The following is a 6,785-nucleotide window of genomic DNA, read 5'->3' on the forward strand; positions in this document are numbered from 1 at the left end:
TAGGAAGCCTCTGCTATCCCCCCACACCAAGGACTCAGCCTCTAACACATCTCAAAACAGACCAATTCCAGAACAAATTTGCTAGTCTTGGATATTTTCCAGACAATTAGGTAGAAATGGAAACAAAGTAACGTAGAGCCTCTGCCCAGTTGCTCCCTCCTCTCCAAAAACTCTGCCTTCATAACCCTTCCAGGGCTATCTCTTTGGAAACTCACCACCTCCCCTCTTTGCCCTTCCTTCACGCACCCACAACAAAAATTAGCTGAGTTACCTGCTCTTGCCTTCTGTTCACTTTATCCAACCAAAGAAAAAAAGGCCCAACAGCAGTTCCTGAATCTTTGATCAAACATGATTCCTCAAGCAAAGCAACTAAAATTATCATTCAACATTATAGATGTTGACAAATAGTATCGCTAGGAGTGCAAGAAATAAAGGGTAGAGATTAAGGTAGTAATTTCTGGGGATTTTTAAGAGGAGTGTTAATTGTTCTATCTTTAGATACACATGTCTTTTTTTGGTCACTGGAAGGTAGCTAACTTTTACAATTAAAAGTCTTATCTCTCTGGCTCACTGCCTATAGCTCAGCAGCTAGGGCACTGGCCACAGCACCAGGGCTAGTGGGTTCAAACCCAGCCCAGGCCTGCCAAATAACAATGACAACTACAATTACAACAACAACAAAGCCAGGTATTGTTAAGGGTGCCAGCTACTTAGGAAGCTGAGGCAAGAGAATCGCTTAAGCCCATGAGTTTGAGGTTGCAGGGAGCTGTGACACCATGGTACTCTACTGAGGGCGACATAGTGAGACTCTGTCTCAAAAAAAAAAAAAAAGTCCTGTCTCTGTGAGATTAAAAAAACAATACCCAGAGCAAGAATAAAGACAAAGTCATTTTAGATTGTCATATCTTATTTTCATTAGCTCTAATTTCATGTTCAACATGGGGGGGGGGGCGCATGCGTGTGTGAATTAAATATCAAGATTAATTAGCCAAACAGACCCAACTCTCCAAACCCCTAGAGAGCTTGTAATGATGAAACCACTTTTCCAGGCGTCTGTCTGCCATAGACAGCCAATTATTGGGGTCCCTCTGGATGTGCTATGCCTAAGGAGTTGCTATGCTGTCTTTCCCTCAGTGAGGTCCAGACAGGACAGGCAGGGGATGAAGTGAGTGAAGCACTCAAAGACACATGTACCTGAGTCTGCTGAGAGCTAAGGCTGCAGCACTCTACAAAGTGGGTGCATTTGTCACTTTACAGGAGATAGGAATTGTGGTCGAACAGAATCTCTGGGGACATTGATTGAGAATTTCTCAGTGAACGTGGCTCAGATGTGTCCTTCCTGGTTGCCTTATGGGTAGCTGTGCTCACTGCACATTTCCGTATATAGAAATACACACACACACCCAAACACATAGGCTTAAAACTACAATGATTTAGCATTTCTCTTGAAACTACGAAGTTCTACTCCATGTGGGGTGGGCTCGGGTCCCTTAAACAGCTTTCATGCAGCCAAGAGCTCAGCCAAGGATCCCCACTCTCCTTCGTGAGCCATTTCTTTTCATGCGACGTCTCCAGCTCCAGCTCTCCCCCACGTATGGTCTCTCTCCACCAGCATAGCATAGACTTCAGTACAGCACTGTAGTTGAGTTCCAAAAGGGATTTTTTCAGAGGACAAGCTCCAAGGTACAACCAGATAATCCAGCCTCTGCTTGTACTGTGCCTGCTAATGTCCCATTAGCCCCAATGTCACACACTCAATGTGGGGAGAGACTACACAGTGGCTCATTGGGTTCAATGTAACCGACTGCCACAGCTTCAAAGCACCAGGGGTTTTTTGTTTGTTTACCTGTCTGGGAAGCATGACATTCTGCTAGGAGGACAATTGTGAGACCCTGCGCCCTAAAGACCCTCTGAGTCAACAGAAACAATACCATGACAATAAATGCAGAATTGAGGTAAAGAGGATTTTAGAATATGTGTTGTTAAGATCTGTTACTTGGTGCTGCTGGGAGTTGGGGGGAGGGAGATATTAGCAAGAGCCAGTTGAAATATAAACCCCAATCGTCTGACCAGAAAGATTTAACTAGGAGAGCCTGGAAGGTGGTGGGTATGCCTACTAGGAACTCACCTGCAGAAATGCTTCTGTCACCTACCTCTTTCCTACAGCCAGCACATACGCTAACATAACTTCAAGCTGTGTCTCATTCCATCTCTCATCTTCTAACCAGACCCCAGCAGCAGCCCAATAACTGGTCTCTTGTCTGGGCGCCCATCACCCAATGGTTAGAGCAACAGCCCTGTGCACCAGGGGTGGCGGGTTTAAACCCAGCCAGGGCCTGCTAAACAACAAGATAAAAAACCCAATAGCTGGTCTCTCTACTTGAACCACATATGCTCCAAAGTGTTGTCCAAAACCACAAATCTAACCCTTTAGGTTTCAGCTTTAAAACCCCCTGACACTAAATTCCCTAAAATGGCATTTAAGGCCTTTCAGAACTGATTGCCATCTACTTTCTGTTAAAGCATAATTTTCTTTTTTTTTTTTTATTGAATAGTAACTATGTACATTAATGCACTTCTAGGGTACAGTGTGGGGTTTTCACACACAACCCGAAACACTTCCATCAAACTGGTTAACATAGCCCTCATGTCATGATAATTTTCTATAGAAGGTGAAATCATGACTCTCATACAAACATAAAATGAATATTCATTAATGAATGGGGAACTGATGAAGTGTTGAAGCCAAGTCCAAAGCAGAGCACAGGACAGGCACTCACTCAGGCCAGGAGGATGCTGCATGTTAATAGACCCAAACTGGATGCTGCCACTCAGCTAGAGCAGGCAGGGAATCCAGTGCCTCCCCCTGACAAAAGCCATTTCCTTTCTATAGACAAAGGTCATCTTCATTACTCTCAATTGTATACAACTTACAGAGCAGGAAAAGAGCTCAAAGCCAGTAAAAGTTGGAGACCACTATGAAATCTCTAGCATGGAAGAGTGTACCAGATGATGCCCAAAGACACCCAGTAAGTGATCTTTTTTCTTCTCTTTTTTTTTTTTTTTTTTTTTTTGGCCCTTTCAAAGTCTTTCGCAATTTTTTTGGACTCTTTCGAGCCTCATCTTGGGCAGTTCCTTGTTCCTCCAGCCTCACACCCTGTATGCAGGGACATCGTGCTCCTCACAGTGGCCTGGGAAGGCCCAAGCACTTCTGGGCACCTTTTGCACCCTCTGCATGGAGTGGACCCTTCACTGGGAGATCACCTACTCATCATTGTTTTAATTCATTCAACAAATACTTCCTTCTACACCAGTCCCAGGTCCCAGCTTGTCCTTTTGGTGGTGCTGTTTACTTTGAATCATCCAGAGTTTGCAAAATGCACTGATGTCCATCCCTTGTGGACCTGTGACTGGTGATGGGCCTTCTCCTGGTAGTGCACGGAAATTTCCATTGTTGATCATTCAGAGTGATAGAGGAACCCCAAAAGACATTGAGGAACAGGAAAGAGCAGGACCAGAATTGACCAGCCCAAGACAACAGGAGCAGGTACAAGGGGTGGTCAACAGTGTGAATACCATGGCAAGGTCCAGTAAGCATATGAATTAAATATGCACATTTGTTTTGGAAACCACCCTATGCAGAGGGTTTCACTGGAAAGATGAGAGCAGAAGTCATAATGCTTGGGGCTAGCAAATAAAATTTAGACAGTATATGTAGGGATTTTTTTCTTTTGAAGAACTAGCAATTTTTTTATGGAGCCAGAAAAGGGAGATGAATGGAAAGAGAAAGTGTAGGTATAGCTATTAAGTCATTCCCCAAACAAAAGTCACCTATATACATAGTGTGACGTGGGCAGAGCACTGATTTGAAGTAAAAAATGTGCATTCAAGGCTGGGCATCATGGCTCACACCCGTAATCCGAGCACTCTGGGAGGCCGAGGCAGGTGGATTGCTTAACCTCAGGAGTTCAAGAACACCCTGAGTTCAAGAACACTCGGAGTTCAAGAACACCCAGGGAGAGACCCTGTCTGTACTAAAAATAGAATAACAAGCTGGGTGTAGTGGCACTGGCCTGTAGTCTCAGCTACCCCAGAGATTGAGGCAAGCAGATCACTCAACACCAAGAGTTTGAGGTTGCTGTGAGTTACAACTCCATGGCACTCTACCGAGGATGACAGACTGGGAAAAAAAAAAGGCTGGGCACAGTGTCTCACATCTATAATCCTAGCACTCTGGGAGGCCAAGGTGGGTGAATTGGCTGAGCTCACAGGTTCAAGACCAGCCTGAGCCAGAGTGCGACCTCATCTCTAAAAAAATACCTAGGTGTTGTGGCAGGCACCTATAGCTATTCCAGAGGCTGAGGCAAGAGACTTGAGCCCAAGAGTCTGAGGTTGCTGTGAGCTATGACACTATAGCACTCTACAGAGTATAACAAAGTGAGACTCTGTCTCAAAAAATAAATAAATAAATTGCATTCAAACTCTGGCTCTGGCTCTGTGCCTGTGGCTCAAGTGGCTAAGGCTCCAGACACATACACCTAAGGTGGCGGGTTCAAATCCAGCGTGAGCCTGCCAAACAACAATGACAGCTGCAACCAAAAAATAGCCGGGCATTGTGGCGGGTGCCTGTGGTCCCAGCTACTTGGGAGGCTGAGGCAGGAGACTCGCTTCAGCCCAGGAGTTGGAGGTTGCTGTGAGCTGTGAAGCCATGGCACTCTACCCAGGGGAACAGCTTGAGGCTCTGTCTCCAAAAAAAAAAACTCTGGCTCTGAGATTTTAGGGCTTGTTAAACAATCTCTTTGGACTTTAGTTTTCTCTTTTTTAAAGAGGAAATAGTAAGGCCTCAATGACATAATCTTTGTGAAAGAACATAGTATACAAACCCCAGCACTTACTATGTACTCAATGTGTGTAATTTTAAGCCTCAAAGAGAGAGCAGGTGCTACTCTGGGTAATCAAGTAGACAATCTTGGCAGATTCTCACGGCATTCATCAGCTATGGAGGTTGGCTTTTGCTTTTCTCTTTTTGTCTTTGTTTCTGTCCTACATCCACCTGAGTAGGATTTCAGAAATGGAGAGCGAAGAGCACACTGCCTGAAAGCTTTGGGCACCTTATTAACAAGGAGATGAACTTCCTTTGCTTTGCTGATGAGCAGGATCCAGAAAAAGGGCGAGACTTAAGGCTTCACACCGTGGATCCCAGAGGAGGCCCTCAGAATGGCCCAGTCTCCTCATAATGTTTTGTCTTTTCTGCAGTATTAATTAAACGCCAGAAAGGCACTGCGATGGAGACAAACAGGAAACATGACACAGCTCTTTCTGATCAGGAGGAGACAACGCAACAAAGAGCTGAAGCAGCATGAATTAGAATACAGACCCTACGCCTCCTAGGACTACCCTCTCCCAAACGCATCAGTCCCACCCCCAACCGGAGGCATGACTACTTGGAAAAGGTGACACTAGTTTTCTTTCTGTCCTAAATACGGGAAAACTACTTCACTTTCTCTCCTCTAGACAGCAGCCTAATTTGTCCCCACTTAGCCACATAACTCAGGACAATTAATGATGCTTTTCTAAGAGTAATTGCTTCTGCTCTAATCACAAGCTATTTCTTACTACCCGTGGGGCTCGGTGTTAGGATTGCCTAAAAGAACCAGCAAGTTGCCAAAATACGCTGCTCTGAGCCGGCAAAGTGCTTTATAAATGATGATGAGTTGCTATAAGCCGGAAGCACCTGGCATGCCTTCTAGAGTGAGCTAGCATGTCAATAAGCTCTCCACAAGGCAAAGCAGAATGTGGGGTCAGGGCTCATAGGGGCTCACATATTTTAAAAACCTTCCCTTCCCAGTTGTTTTTTTTTAATTAAGATGAAATTCACATAACATACAATTAACTATGATAAAGTATATAATTCGGTGGTATTTAGTGTATTCACAATGTTGTGCAAATACCCACTTTCTCTAGTTTCAACCCTTTTTTATCACCCCATAAGAACATCCTGTATGTTGGGCAGCACCTTTGGCTCAGTGAGTAGGGCACTCGCCCCATATACTGAGGGTGACAGGTTCAAACCCAGCTCCAGCCAAACTGCAACAAAAAATAGTTGAGCGTTGTGGCAGGCACCTGTAGTCCCAGCTACTCAGGAGGCTGAGGCAAGAGAATCACCAAAGCCCAAGAGCTGGAGGTTGCTGTGAGCTGTGATGCCATAGCACTCTACTGAGGGTGACAAAATAAGACTCTGTCTCTAAAAAAAAATCATAATAATAATGAATAAAAATGTAAAAAAAAAGAACACCCTGTATGCATTAAGTAGTCACTCCCTCCCCTGGTAACTGCTAATCTGCCGGCCATCTCTATGGCTTTGGCTACTCGGGATACGTCATATGAAAGGAATCATGATATGCCACCTTCTGTGTCTTGTTTCTTTCACAGTGTAACAAGGCGCATCCATATTATAGACAGAAATCAGTACTTCATTCCTTTTTATGGCTGAATAACATTCCATTGTTTGACTATGCAACAAGTTCTTGATTTCATCTGTTTACAGACACACGAATTGTTTCCATCTTTTCATCCATGGCCTTGGGTATGAGACCGGATAAAGTTGTCTGGGCTTTATCACCCATGGGAAAGTGCCATGTGATCCTAGAGAGCCACACTGTGTGCAGTGAAGTCATGCTTATATAACTGCTGCTTGACATGCTGCCACCATTGTTCTGGGTATAAAGGTGTACAAGACCTTCTATATGCACGGACTGTGAATCATAGAATGCAGACTTTCTGTG

Source organism: Otolemur garnettii, unplaced genomic scaffold, assembly GCF_000181295.1.
Source record: "Otolemur garnettii isolate 467f Iridium unplaced genomic scaffold, OtoGar3 scaffold00028, whole genome shotgun sequence".
NCBI lineage: Eukaryota > Metazoa > Chordata > Mammalia > Primates > Galagidae > Otolemur > Otolemur garnettii.